At 38.0% G+C, this 15,096-nt stretch overlaps 2 long non-coding RNA genes across 2 annotated transcripts; one reads left to right on the top strand and one right to left on the bottom strand.

Moving 5' to 3' along the window:
• Nucleotides 1-3,587: 3,587 nt before the first annotated feature.
• LOC136420584 (uncharacterized) lies at nt 3,588-4,744 on the top strand. Its single transcript, XR_010753263.1, has 3 exons — nt 3,588-3,739; nt 4,008-4,100; nt 4,234-4,744. It is a non-coding gene; the product is annotated as an uncharacterized lncRNA (long non-coding RNA).
• Nucleotides 4,745-10,795: 6,051 nt separating this feature from the next.
• On the bottom strand, nt 10,796-12,615 carry LOC136420591 (uncharacterized). Its single transcript, XR_010753264.1, has 2 exons — nt 12,292-12,615; nt 10,796-11,827 (listed from the first exon to the last, which is right to left on the bottom strand). It is a non-coding gene; the product is annotated as an uncharacterized lncRNA (long non-coding RNA).
• Between the last annotated feature and the right edge of the window lie 2,481 nt (nt 12,616-15,096).

A 15,096-nucleotide genomic window follows, 5' to 3' on the forward strand; every position in this document is an offset into this window, starting at 1 on the left:
GGCCGCTGTGCTAACAGTAAAACACCACATTTTTTTTTTGTAGTAAGGCCATGTTGATTCGATAATATGGATGACATCCGTGCGCACATCAATTTTTGGCTGTTTCCGAAGATATTCAAAATAATCAATTCCAAAGTCAAAGAAGTTTTGAAAGAACAAAAATGAAGACTTTCGGTACATCATACTCTGTTTAGTTTTGTTCCGACCATATAGATTTGATAATGAAGGCAACTTTTTTTTTATTCGCACACTGATCTGCACTCGTATCAGGGGTCCCCAGTGTATGTCATCAAAATTGAATATTTGTTTATCACATCAACATGGCCCAAATATTGAAATAAGTGCAGGCAAAATAGCCAGCACAATGCCAAACTTCTTGACTGATACAATTTATGCTTCATAAACTTGTTATATACTTTATTATAGACAACATTAGATATGATAATTGCATGTAATACTATACATAGTCTAGGATTATCTATCTTTGAATGTTTTCTAATGGAATTTCTGTCTTGCATTGACAATTGTTAGAATTTGGAGAAACGGGTCAGCCATTAGTTACAAAAGTATGCATGATTGTGGTGATGTGGTTAACATTAAAGGGTTAATGACCCGCCTGAGGAAAGGCATGATGAACTTTCAAGTGAGGCTTTCTTTTTTATGCATTTCAGCCTCAGACTGATGACCGAGGCTCGAGTTGAGCGCTGAAACTGTCCCGGAGGGGACAGCATCTTCCCGTGAGGTAGTTATAACTTGTAGAAAACAGTATCTGGACTGTTTTGGGTAGATATTTAGAGATAATTAATGTCTATTTTTATTGTGTATGGTTCAGTTGGCTGATTGATTTGCAAGCACACAAGTTATTTATTTATTCTACTCATTTAAGACCTCCAAAGAGCTATATCTAATTCCATTGAGGAAAGAAAAGCAGTATCAAGAAAACAAAGTAAACTGTTGTCAGCTTGTAGATGACGAGACATCGTCCATTGCATTGTCCATGAATGTTGACATTATAGCCCCATCATGTATTACAAAAGATTTTCACTCCCACAGCTGAACTGTTCCCATAACTTACGCAAACTCCCAAAAGATTATAAGGACTAGAATAACATTATGATAATACTATACTAAAATATCAATTTAATCCACAAATTTTAACATATAGTTATCTTTTTTTATCGTTCTTTGACGGTTTGAAATCCACGTTGCAAACGAATGTGCACATATGCCTAACCTATTTTACAACAAAAGCAATAGTTTTATCAATTTATGTACTAGGTTGTGTGAATGGATGTAGTCCTGCCGTATGCATGTAGATGTACCTGACCTCTCAACATATATGGAGATATAGAAGGTCTTTAAATTATGAAATACCATTTATTGCTTTTTCTTACACCCAGAAAAAATGTCTTAATGCAAGCAAATTTTATCTTTAATATTGCATGTACATTACCAAAAATGTTTTTTCTTATCATATTTCACCATACCCTAGTATGGTGGAATATATTGTTTTCTCTCATGTTTCTTCTCCTTCTTCTTCTCCTGTCAAATTTTCAAATCGATTCATTTCTGTCATTTTTGGACTAAATCACCTGAAATTTGGCATAAGGGTAGAGGAGGCAAATACCCTCTAACCATTTTTTATTTGTTTCGATAACTGGCTTTAAAATTTTTTTATTGAGGTTTTTGTGCCAATTTCTGGCCAAAACTGTGTTTGGGGGGCTTCTGTGCTCTAGTGTCAAAAACATATAATCCGAAATTCAGTATGTGGATAGCTTGAACATATATACTCAAAGAACCTTGTTCATATTTTTGTATACACCACTTCAAAATGATTTATTTTGGTATTTCTGGGCGATGTTTTGCTACATTATATTGACTTCTATAACCACGTGGTCCTGCGGAGAGAACCAATAGGCGCGCGGCATGTGAACGCGACCATTCAGATATTGTGGGGGGGATTGAGTATATTCTTCGTATAGGATAAGAACAAGGTATTTAGGAATGTAGGCCTAAACGAATTTAATAAAGTACGTATACTATATAATATCATGAAATGCAAATAAAAAGGCTATACTCCGGGTTCAACACTTTTTAGTGTCGAACTTGCATACACATCCCCCCGCTGCATGTCGGTTCGTTGGAAATCTTCTGCGGAATTTTCCATCAGCAGCACGCTAGCAGATGACACACCGCGTCAAGACCAGCATTTTTTTTCTCGTCAGATAGCAGAAAGTACAGTACTACCAGGTATTATGAAGTGCTTATCCTGAATTCCTTCCCTACATTATTATCGTACGTATAGAGATATTTGTGTTAATTGACAACGCCAAATAGTTTGTGTCGGCTCTCGCTTAGTAAACACATTTGAACATGCGTGGTCTGGAATTTTCCATAATTAGCGACCGCAGGCAAGTGCTATACGCAGCGTCGTAGTGTTTTCGCAATAAAATCCCCGTGCTAAGTTAGAAACGACCGTCACTCTGCAGTTCTTTACATTTTTAGTAAGTTATGCTCATCTGTGATTTAATGAACAAATAAATCAATAAATTTTATTTCTTTTCGTAGTCACGTTTCGTATGTACGTTTTACGTTTTGTTGTTTTCATCAGTAGCACGCTAGCAGACTCTTAGCAGACGACATTCCGCGTCAAGACCAACATTTTTTTTCTCGTCAGATATCGGAACGTACTACCAGGTAAGAAGTGCCTGTCCAGAATTCCTACCCTATACATTGTTATCGTACGTATAGACATGTTTATTTTAATTGATAACGCCAAATAGTTTGTGTCGACTCTCGCTTGATAAAAAATATTCAACACATTTGAAAATTCGCGGTCTGGGACCGCAGCCAAGTGCTATGCCAGCGTCGTAGTGTTTTTGCAATAAATCCCCGATTTCCGTTAGAAATGACACTTTTGGGTGTCACCCTGGACCTTTTAACATTTTTAGTAAATATTGGTTACCTAACATTTCATTAATAGATAAATCAATCAATAAATAAATAAATAAAATTCATTTCTTTTCGCGGTCACATTTCGTCTGTTACGTTTGTTGTGTTCAAAGTTGGAAATTTCCATCGACCACTCATATTTTCTGTTTGTCGGACTTGTACATTAAATGAAAAGTAGTCTAGAGTGGAGTAGAGAACACTTAGAGTAGAGTCTTCAGCCAACTACGCTCCCCTCTAGAAACTCAAGAACCAACGGTTCAGTAACATACACTTCGTAAGATAGCGGACAATATTTTATCAGGTAAGAATTTGCTTGGCCCTTCATCATGTTGTTTACGTATCGTAGTTATAGCAGACATCTTATTTCTTTACATGCAGGACTTTAGTAGCTATGAAATCGGTCTTACGTTAGAAACGAATAGCTTACAATAGAGGTTTCTGTATCATTTCTGTTTCATGATGGTTATAAACTGGACATATATTTTGTTTTGATGGTGACGTATTCCTGTGTTCCTCAGATTTTTGTGGGAGGAGGGCTAGTTTGACAAACTGCCACACAAGCCACCACATTTTCAAGGACAACAAATCTCAGGTCATTTGGCTTTATTTTCCTTACAATATGTGTAAGTGTTTTCATATTTATGTCATTGTCATATTTCGTATCATTTTCCCATTGAAAAGCATTTTGAGAGATGTCCAGTAATGTATACAAGAATGAATGAAGTGTCTCTGTTTCTTTTCAGATGATAAGGGGCAGTTGAAAGATTATGCTCGTGGCACACAACAGGTAGGGCCTGTTGTCTTCTGTCACTACACGTACATGTAGATGTAGAGACAGGTCTGGCATGGACATCGAAGAGAAGATTATCTCCAACACAACTAAATGTTAAGTAATGTTTTCTTCTGACAACAGACAATATGTACAGTTTGCAAATGAATGTACTTTCTTAATTATATTTTGCCCATACTATAAGTATGGTCAAAATATATTGTTGATGAATGTTTCTACTCTGCATTGTGATGCTAAATCTTGCGCTCCTGTTTGTGTTCTCTAGATGGGACCTCCTGTAGAGAAGCAGAACCTGGTCCGCGATTAACCACATTTGGAGGAAGTAGACAAATCTGGCCCCAGCCATCCACACGAGATTGTAAGTAATTCTGGAATCATGCATGTTTATTTTGACACATGAACAGATTGCATATCTGTCTTTAGTTTTCTTTATCAGTGTTTCAGCTCTGTATTGAAATGCTAAATCTCACTCTTCTGTTTCTATCCTCCAGACCCCACTAGAGAAGAGAAGCAGATCATGGTCCAAGTCAAGTTAAAGTTTATTGCACAACAATTGTAACAGGTACAATGTAAGGCAAAATACTGCTGGCTACTTGTTCTAATCTAGTACAACCTGCAGCAAGGTTCCAGACTATACAATGTTGTTAATGGTAGATAGTATCAGCTGGCTACTTACATTGTATACTGATTCTCCATATAAAAGTCTGCTTTATTTTTGAATATGTTTCAAGTTTCTTAAAGATTCTTATTGTTTGCCGCTTGACAGAAAATCGCCTTAAAGGCGCTCCTTGAATATGTTTCTGAAATATTTTGCATTGGCTGTTCGGTATCCATGAGAGACTGCCTGTGGAAGAAGCAGGCAGACCCTGCCAGCCAGAAAAAAATATACTACAAATAGATTGCAGCCAATTCCGAAAACATGTATATTTTGACATGAATGTAGATTTTCTGCGATGTAATATTCATGTAAAATAATTTTGTGGGTAAAGCTTTGATATGGAAATACAAATCAACTCCCAGTATTCGTATCTACATAGAGGAAATGATAAGAGAATGGGAGAAGACAAGTGTTAAGTTTCAATTTTGTGCTTAAGTAAAACTGTCAAGATTCAAAGTGTTATGTTTGCATTTTTGCTCTTAAGTACAAAAATGGTAAGATTGTGAGTGAATGCTTATGTGTGTGTGGAGAGAACCGGTCTGATCTACATACCGTCACGGCGTGTGCTATCTAACCAGCCATCACCAGTTTTCTCTCGAATAGAAAGCTAGGGACTTGATTATTCTGAATTGCAAAGAAAGACCTGTAAGTATCTATCAGAGGCATTTCTATACCAAATTTCTGGTCATTTGGTTTAAATATCATGGTAGCGAAGCCACGAATGTGCATTTTGATTATCAAAAAAGGCCATCCTTGCATCTTGCATTTTCAAAAATTGAATTTTGGACTGGTAATCCATTTTTTTCGGTTGATGTGTCTATGGAATGGTTCATTATGTGTGTGATTGATCACATTTGCATGGGGAAGGAGATGATGGGTGAAATATGTTGTATTTGCCCGCAAATGTTGCCTCTCTAGTTCTTTCTTATTTTTCTTGTTTTCTTATGTTAAGAAAGATTTTCTTATACAAAGAAAAACAAGAAAATTCAAGAAACGTTTTTTCGATGTCAATTCTTATACAAAGAATTGTATTCTTGTTTGTACTTAAGTTAAGAAAATCATGTTTTCTAATTAGAATTGTCTGGAAAAATAAGAAAAGTTTGCTTTCTCTGCCTTACTGTAAGATTAATTATTGTTTGGTCAAATGTTTTTTTCTTACAGATTCTTTCCTTAAGATATTTTTTCTTGAAAATGTTATTCTACTAGAATTATTTTCTTAAACTTGCTTGGTTTAAGAAAGTTCAAGAGAAAAATTATTGGATGCAATTCTTGTTTGTGCTTAAAAGAGGGATTCTTGTTTGTGCTTAAAAGAGGGATTCTTGTATACAGAATGATATTCTTACTGACATTCAGTGACAGAAAAAGATTCTTTGTAGAAGGAAAAACAAGAATGACAAGAAAAACGATTTTTGGTAGTGTATGTGCGATACACAATGCTGAATAATACTAACAGAAATAATGGGGCTAGGACGGGTTACTGCAGTTGATTTATTGACAATAATGAACTTAATTAAGGAGGGGTTTTATAAATTTTCTAAATCTACAATCAGTCCTTCAATCTTCTAGACTTTTCATCTTTCTTCCTATCCCTTCTCCTGAGTGTTCTCATTAAGTATGCAATTTGATATCATGGGTAATGACGAGCTACAGCAGGGCGGCAATAAGTCCAGTCTTGAAGCCCTCTAAACTGTTGGGGTTTGTGTAATATGCCCCGGCATTGAGTTCTGCAATGCTAATATATATTGATACTAGTTCTAAGAACTATTAATATAAATGTGATTTTACTGACAATAATGAATTCGGAGGGGTAAACAGTTTGGGATTTTTAGAATTTACATTCAATCATCTTGACTTTTCCTCTTTTCTTCCTATCCCTTCTCCTGAGTGTTCTCATTAAGTATGCAATTTGATATCGTGGGCAACGACGGGCTACAGCAGGGCGGCCACAAGTCCAGTCTTGAAGCCCTCTAAACTGAGCGGTTTGTGTAATATACCCGGCATTGAGTTCTGCAATGCTAAATATATATGGAGACTAGTTCTAAGAACTTACTAATTAGATAAATGTGATTTATTGACTAATGAATAAGGAGGGGTGTTGGAGATTATCAAAATTTACATTCAATCTTCTATACTTTCTTCTTTCTTCCTATCTTTTTTCCTGAGTGTTTTCATTAAGTATGCCATTTGATATAGAGGGCAACGACGTGTTACAGCAGGGCTGCCATTAGTCCAGCCTTGAAACCCTAATTAGCTGTTGGGGTTTGTACAATGTGCCCCGGCAGTGAGTTAATATATTCCTTATGGTATATGGGAAAAAAAACAGAAACGGTCAGTGCTTGCAGGGGTAAGCTGGTATTTGTAGTCATCATGGCTACCCCTGATATACACCTGTGGGCTAAGATATTTTTCAGTTGGAATATCAATAAGGCCATGCAAAATTTTAGATTAGCAGGTTAACAGAACTTCTCGCCTTCTATGACTCCTTTCTTCTTATCAAGACTTAGGCGCTACTTGATAATTTTTCTTACAACAAGAAGGTATTGATGTGATTCTTTAACAATAATGACTTAAGGAGGGGTTTTGGAGATTTTTTAAAGCAATCATCTGGAGTTGGCTGCTTTCCCTCCTTCTACTGTCTTTTCCTGTGAAGTATGCATAATAATGTTTGTTTCAACTATGTATATCATATATATTTGTGTGTGTGTGTGTGTGTGTGTGTGTGTGTGTGTAGATTTATCATGACATGATCAAGTTAAAAATAAAATACATTGCATTTTATGCTTAAATTTTGCCTTTTTGTTCGTTTTGTACATGCATACATAGGTAATACGTGATGTATATTATGTTGATGTATGAAGTATATTAACAGCGAGCAGATTAATATTGGAACGAGCAGAGCATTTTGGACTAATGCTTCTGACTGTTCACAGCTGAAAGGTACATATCCAATATTTTGTGAAACACTTCTCTGGTACACAATGGATCATAATGACCCCCATTGGAAAATGAAAAAATCTCAAGATTTATTCTGAAAATCTCAGGATTTTTTGCTAGATTTCAAGATTTTATGAGACGATCGTGAGATTTTATGAGACAATCTTGAGATTTTATTAGACATTTATTACCTGTTTTGTATCAGAGAAGTGTTTCACAAAATATTGGATATGTACTACCTTTTAAGCTGTGAACAGTCAATAGCATTCGTCCAATAATAATCGGCCTGCTTGCCCTCGTGATCAAGGTGTTATTGTCATCAGTGCCGTTGTAGGAATGTCTTAGATGATAGCAGACAGTCTGTGTGACCCTTGTGGAAGAGATGCGATGGCTAAGTCCTCTTGCTCAGGGTTTTCAGAAAGACAAAGGTGGACTCATCTAGATCTGATTGGACTAGATCACTCAATCCCTAAGGAAATCTCGTAATGATTCACTTATCAAATAATCCAAAAGAAGCAATTTCTGCAAAATTCAAGGCCAGTAAAGAACATGTTTAATGATCTATCTGATGGGATATTTCATGACCTTGCCTATTGTAATCTTACATCATTGTAAACACAGGGCTGTGAAGACAGGTTAGTTCAACACTTTCGCCATAATGATCAATGTATAACATAAGGTTTAATGTTTTGTCCACAATGCAGGCTACGAAAACGCTATCTTTTTAGCACAATGCAGTAAATGAAAGCTGTGAAATTTATATCACAAAGTAAGATATCCAATTAACGACATTAGAATATTTGAAAACAATGACTTTTTAGCACAATACGAGATATGAAAATGGCGAATTTAATAGCACGAAGCAAGATAGTAAAACGATGAAATTTATCACTTAATCACTTAGGTGGTGCTTCGTTGCCGAAGATGACTCATAACGCGGTGGGACCTTATTTTGGGTTATCAGACTTTAAATCCTGAAGCACACAGACGAATGCAGCTTTGAACATTCGTGGTCGGTCGTCAGGCTTATCGTGTCTGCGTTAAAGTGCTACCTCTTATTCCCTTAAGCTCAAAATCAAATGTTGATCAGCAAGATGTGACTAGTATCTATATTAGTTTCTAGAAAGCAGACCAAAGTTGAAGATAAAACGTATTCCCCATTGCATTATATTGCTGTGGACGAAATATACTACAGTATCTCGCAAGTCAAGAACGTTCTATCCTGTTAATTTCTCGAATTTTGATAAATCGAATGTTTTCTTGGATAATCTCTCCCTTTGTATCCCGGTTATCCAACCGATATCTTGAAATTGGAAATCTGTCCGAAAAACACGATGACCGCAAAACGGTGAGATTTCCCCAAGATCTGCTTGGAAATGTCTGGGATTATGTCATTAACAAGATAAGGACAAGGTAGTGGGGTTAAGCCATGAAAATGTAAACATAGGGAGACCGAAATTTTGTTTTTCTTCCGTGATTCTTACCGTTTTGTCTACATTTAGTCAAAGGAGCACTTCTTCAAATAAACAAAAATGGCAATTAGATTCAACATTACCCTCAAAACCATTTTCCGTCCCACCGGAATGTTGGGGCCCGGGGCGTAACAACACCGAGAGTCACACAGACCCCAATTAAAAGGGAAGGGCTTTCCAAAGTAGTCAACAATAGTTTTAACCCAAATACCCATAAATAGATTTCTGGTTAAGCCACCACTGGTCCGTATCCTGGCTTCAACCATATGTACGGAAAGGGGGAGGGGAATGGACTGTATGGTAAATCCTCAGCGACAATTTACTTGAGATATAGATATTTGTATGAATATTGAGTATAATAAGTGTGTTTTGAAAACGGACGACGCATATCTGTCGGGCAAAGGTCTCGGAAAAGGTATTTCACCTGTTAAAAAAATGTACCCAACCTAAAGCGAGATGCCCTCGCCTGGCCCAAACGATTGTGCACTAATTCATAGGAAAAACCTGTAGCTAGCTGAAGGGCTGCAGACAAAGGAAACATTTTTGGCGACGCCTCAGGGGTGGAGGCATTTTTAACTGTACTGCGATAGATCTGAAACTATTCAGCTTATTCCACGAATGCATTCCCCTGGGAATTCATTTTTGGCTACACTTCGTGGGTATGGTCTTTGAACAGGGAAAAATTTGCTGAAAGGGCGTGGTCAGGGTGCTAGTTGGCATACACTATTGCAGTTATTTGTAGATATTTGTTACCAATAGTTTCCTGAAGTCTGTAAGTAAGGCCAAATTGGAAATTTCACAGCTGTTGGTGGTATTGTTTGATAATCTTTTGCGCCTAAGGCCACAGCAAGTAATTTTTATGGATGACATCAGCGCGCTCATTAATTTTCGCCTGATTTCGAAATAAAAAACAAGAAATTTCATTGCCCTCCGACGGTGGTCAACATGCCAAAAATTGGCACATATGTCGTAAACGTTGACAGTCTAAGGTGTTTCATTGCATATGAACTTATGATACCCAGTGTAGTTCCTGCCCATGATGGTATGGCAAGCTGTTTTCTGCGTTTGTGCTAGTTAATTGAGCTGTATACACATCTTCAAGAACAGTTTAATGTTGACAGTCTAAGGTGTTGTATTGCATATGAATACCCAGTGCAGTTCCTGCCCATGATGGTATAACAACAAGCTGTTTTCTGCATTTGTTCTAGCAAGGACATTATATAAATAATGGGGGGGGGGGGGGGGTCTAGTTAATTGAGCTGTATACACAAGGTGTTTCATCGCATATGAAAAGTCAGTGTGGTTGCTTAAGATGATGGTACAACAAGTTCTTTTCTGCATTTGTTGTAGTTAGTCTATTGAGATGTACACACATCTACAAGGACATGTTTACATTAAATCAAGCAGGTTTTGTAATATATGAAACCTTATTAGTTGAATACAGGAATAAAAGACCTGTTGGTCATGATATCATATTTCGTCGCCTCAATTCTTGTTTAACAAGACTTTTGATCTCAAAATTTGAAAATATAGGAATTTTGTTTGTTTTGGCCCGCCTTGTTTTTTTCGCCCTATCTCATTAATTTTGGAGTCTGCGGAGGATGTCATCCATAAAATTTACTTGCTGTGGCCTAACGACGAAGAACAATAAGCTGAGATATTTTTTTTTTTCCATTTGAAACCTAACACGTGTTATTTTAGAATGGTAAAGAATGGTTACGGTATAACTTTGTTAAGCTTTTGCTCTTTACAATATAGGATGATATGCTTTCATATGATCATCACTTACATTACATAATACTTGACTTTAATTTGTAGATACGTCAAATGTGTCAAACAAGACGTCTGCATATTTCAATAAAGACAATCATGTCATAGCTGTTAGTCGGTATTCGTTATACACTTTTGCTCCTGACAATGAAGAATGATGTACTTGGACCGTTTGGTAGACCCAGGTTCTTTTAGATTTCGCTGTGAAGGACACAGAGACAAGGTTTTCCGTACACTGGGCACGGGCGATTTTTGAGACGGGCTGAATGTGACTACTTGATGTTGGCTCCGCTTACTTCGATCTTATTTGTCGTCTTTATATCATGTCTTATCAGACAGTTAGACCCCTGTCTGCTCCCAACATGTGACCTTCCTTGCTCAAAGTAGGTACGATCTCCACTGAACACATGTGCAAGAACAGCTGATTGACTTAACTAAATACATCTGTTACAAACCTAAGCTTGTTCCAAGCATTTACGTACGATGTGTTTCTATTGATTGACGGCCACACTTTGTAATTCACTCACTTAGAATAGAATATGCATGGAAAATGAAATGAATTCTAATGTCGTAGGTTATATCTACCATAAATATGTCTCCGTCTTATTGCCTGAAATTCAAGATCTACATCATGTTTTGTTGTATTTCAGTCAAACTTATACGTTTTACATGAGATTCTCATGACAAAGTCAAGAATAAGACATATCTAATTCAGGACGGGGCGACATCGCTACGTGTCGCAGCCTAGAGAGATACCTTTTGAAGGATAATACGTTAGTGGTGATCATGTCACAGCAATAGACTAGTTGGTTGAGTGTTGCACTGTGTCCTTTTCAAGTTAAAGTCACGTACAGGGCGCATCTTTTCATAACGCAATGATAGTACAAACATTTGCATTGGCTTCATACATTCCAAAGTAACTAATGGGGCAACACATGTGCAGGTCAGTCCGTTGTCTTTCCAAGTACTGTCGGGTTTACTCCGGTTGTAGCAGCGCAGTCCTTGCTTGACCTAGACTGCACACGACTCTGCTCCTGGTCTGTTACCTCCGTCCAATGGTATTTCTCCCCGCTCTGTCGCTGTTCTGGGCGATTTGTGGCTCCCCTTGGTCCCGGCGGTGCAAGGCACACAGGCTCCCCCTAGCATTTCGCCTTTTCCGTGGCCGGTCTCCAGTGATTCCCGTTGCGGTCGGAGTTCAGAGGTGTGAGAGGTTGGCCGGATCTCCCTTAGGCACCCGGGTAGTATCTAACTCTGCAATAGAAGGACATAGCAAACCTCAAATGTACAGAATACCACGGAACACAATGTAATCACTATGTGTATGTTGCTTGTAATGATTTGTGACCCGTATGAAGTGTTTTTATCCATCGATCGAAAGGACTTAGAATGTATGTGGCATGCTCATGTTTAGATACAACATCTTAGATACAACACATATATGTAGGTGCCATCAATAGATTCCCAATCGTGCTTGCAAATAGAAAGAGAGCTGTCAATAACAATTGCTTGTTCTTATATACTGGATATAAAAGGTCAAAACAAGGTTATCAAAATTGTAGGTACAGGACGCATCTTACCTCCGTTAGCTCACATAACGCTATGATAGTACAACAAATTTGCTTGGGATTTTTGCAATCCGTGTAGCCACACCCGTACAAGTCACCGTTACAAGCAGAATAAATAATACATATTCCTGGTACAAATTAAATGAATACCATGGGGCAACACGTGTAGGTTGGTTGGGTTTCCTCTGGCTGTAGCAGCGCAGTCATTGACCTTGACTTCACACGGCTCTGCTCCTGGTGTGGTTATTCCGTCCAGTGGCGTTTCTCCCCGCCATGTCGCTGTTCTGCGCGTTTGTGGCTCTTCTCGGTCTCGGCGATGCATGGCGCACGGACGTCATTCCAGACTCATCTAGCGATGCAACTTTTCCAGTGGCTGGTCTGAGTGGTCTCCAGCGATTTCCCCGCTGCTGGCGGAGTCCCTATGTGATAGATGTGGCTGGATCGCTTCTAGGTAGCCGGGTCACTAGTATCTGTGTTACAGATGGAAATAGAAAGTCTTTGAAAAAACAGAAGTTCATAGAACACAATATAATCACAATTTCTATGTTGCTTTGATATGATTTGTGATACGTATGGAGTGTTTTAAAGGTTGATCTGTCGATCTATAAAAGAATGTATAGTGTATGTGGCGTGCTTCTGCTTAGATGCAATCACTTATTGCCAATCGTGCTTCTGAAGAATGGGATGTATCAAATTCTGATATGGATGACATCCTCTGGAAATATCGCGCTTAGAAATAGAAACAGAACTGTCACTAACAAATATGTTTACTTATATACTAAATATACAAAGGTTTGAAACAGCGTTAACAGCAACGGAAAGAAAGTAAATGTATTATCTAACTTTATTTTATTATTTTCCAATCCACTCCAAGGGGGTTAAGGACCTCCTTGTTCCATTCCATACCTTTTATTTACATTCTACTTTGTACAAATTTTATATGTGTGCTGCAAGATAAAACTTATGCCAGTGTTCCTTGGTTTGGCGTGTATTGTTAAGATATTTACATGAAAACGTCTTTCACAATTGTTGTCAGTTGGTAGAGATAGAGCTTTGGCAATTGGAGAACTGTCGGGCAAACACTCCCTGTCTATTTACTAGTGTCTGTTTGTGTGCTGTTTGTCCCACGATATCATTAAATCTTTATCCGCACAACAAAAGTACAGCGACTTTCGTTAGATCTTCTACAACTAAACATAAATAGACTAGTGGATAAAAATGAACTGACCTTCGTGCAAGTACGAGGGCACTTATAAATCAACATTATGAACATGTTGAATCTGACGTATCAATTATACTACTAGTTATAAGTTCCACACATCATTTGATTTATTTTCCCATTTGTGCACATCTCCTTCTAAAATGTCAATTGAATTTATCTGAAGGATGGGGTGTATCAAATTCTGTTATGGATGACATCCTCTGGGAACACCAAAACTGATGCGACAAAACACACACAGTAAAGTATATGGACAGGTAGTATTACTCTGTGTTTAAATGATCTACTTTCATTTGCTGGTCAAGTTCATATACCCGACCTCGCCTACACCCAGAAGAGTTTGTGTGATCATTGAATAAGTAAAACTTCCCGATACTTGTCCCCTTGGCCAAGGGTACACAGACTGGCAGCGCTCCTAGCGACTTGGAAGAGAACAACAGTGGCATGGCATTGTAACAAAAACCTATCGGAAATGCCGTTTATAAGAAAACTAATCTATTGAATATGTTCCCCTTCACGCGAGGAAAGATGCACTTTGAAATAGGGATAGAAGGTCACTCTACATATTTGTGCCCTTTCGTCAGAGGGTTCTGACATAACCAAAACAACACGTGCAATTAGTCATGCTCCAATACTGCCGAGACATTTGCACCCGGCTCCATTTGTTTTATATCGGAAGTCTCAGGTTTTTGTTTTCCTGTGATGATCGATCTCAATATCTGAATTCTTGGCTCCCAAACACTGCGACTCTGGTAGACGCAGGGTAGATACAGCTTTTGGGTCCGGTTTATTTAGAAGAAAGACTCAAAGAACAAAGACATTCTGCGTTGGTGTTCATTGTTAAGATGGGGATGGGAGAACGAGGGTTCCATGGGACTTGTGTTCCTTCTTTCAATGTGAGGAACACATTAGTATGTAGAGACGTGGCTGAAACATTAACTAACTTATTCCATTTCAGTTGGGTATCCCCAGACCTAAGACACTTCAATTTTTAAGTGTTATTTTTAATGTAACAGTCCTTCGTTTTTTCAAAATCGATCCGCCTATCAAACATCATTAAGATTCATCCAGATCTCGTTAGGTTTTGCAGAAACACGGACAGACACATACACAGACATACCTATCCTTTTTGTTCCTGCAAAATCAAGGAACCAAGAAAAAAGAGTAATCAAATCAAGGAATACAAAAAGAATCAAATTGTCTTTTTTATTGTCTCTCAGAATGATCACACATTGCATTACCACACAGGGCAAGTGATGCTCATTTTGGCAAAATCGTAGTTTGGCTGAAAAATTAGTATAGTACGTCTACGTCTTAGTTAAGGATGTTGTATTTTGGCTGCCAGATAGAAATACGTCGTGGCTGGCTGAAATGCGACGTATCTGAGGCAGATGAAAAAAGCACTCAAACATAGACACTCATACAAGAACAAACCAAAACACACGAGCACGAAGTCACATACACGCACACACGCACAGACGGACAGATACACACACACACACACAGATTCATGCATGTCTGCCCATTCTTCATTCTCACCTGGACCAAGTTGTACATTGTTTTTCGGCTCTATCGATGCCCTGAGGTAAACATTGAAACCCGCATTGACTATAATTATCAATCTGATCACGTTCATTACTCTCCAAGCAGAGGTTGGGTTCTGGCTGGCTTTTGACGTGTCTTTAAGCGTTTTTGTCGGGCTTTCTATTTTGTCCCGTATTTTTAAGTGGGCTGGC

Source organism: Branchiostoma lanceolatum, chromosome 1, assembly GCF_035083965.1.
Source record: "Branchiostoma lanceolatum isolate klBraLanc5 chromosome 1, klBraLanc5.hap2, whole genome shotgun sequence".
Lineage (NCBI taxonomy): Eukaryota > Metazoa > Chordata > Leptocardii > Amphioxiformes > Branchiostomatidae > Branchiostoma > Branchiostoma lanceolatum.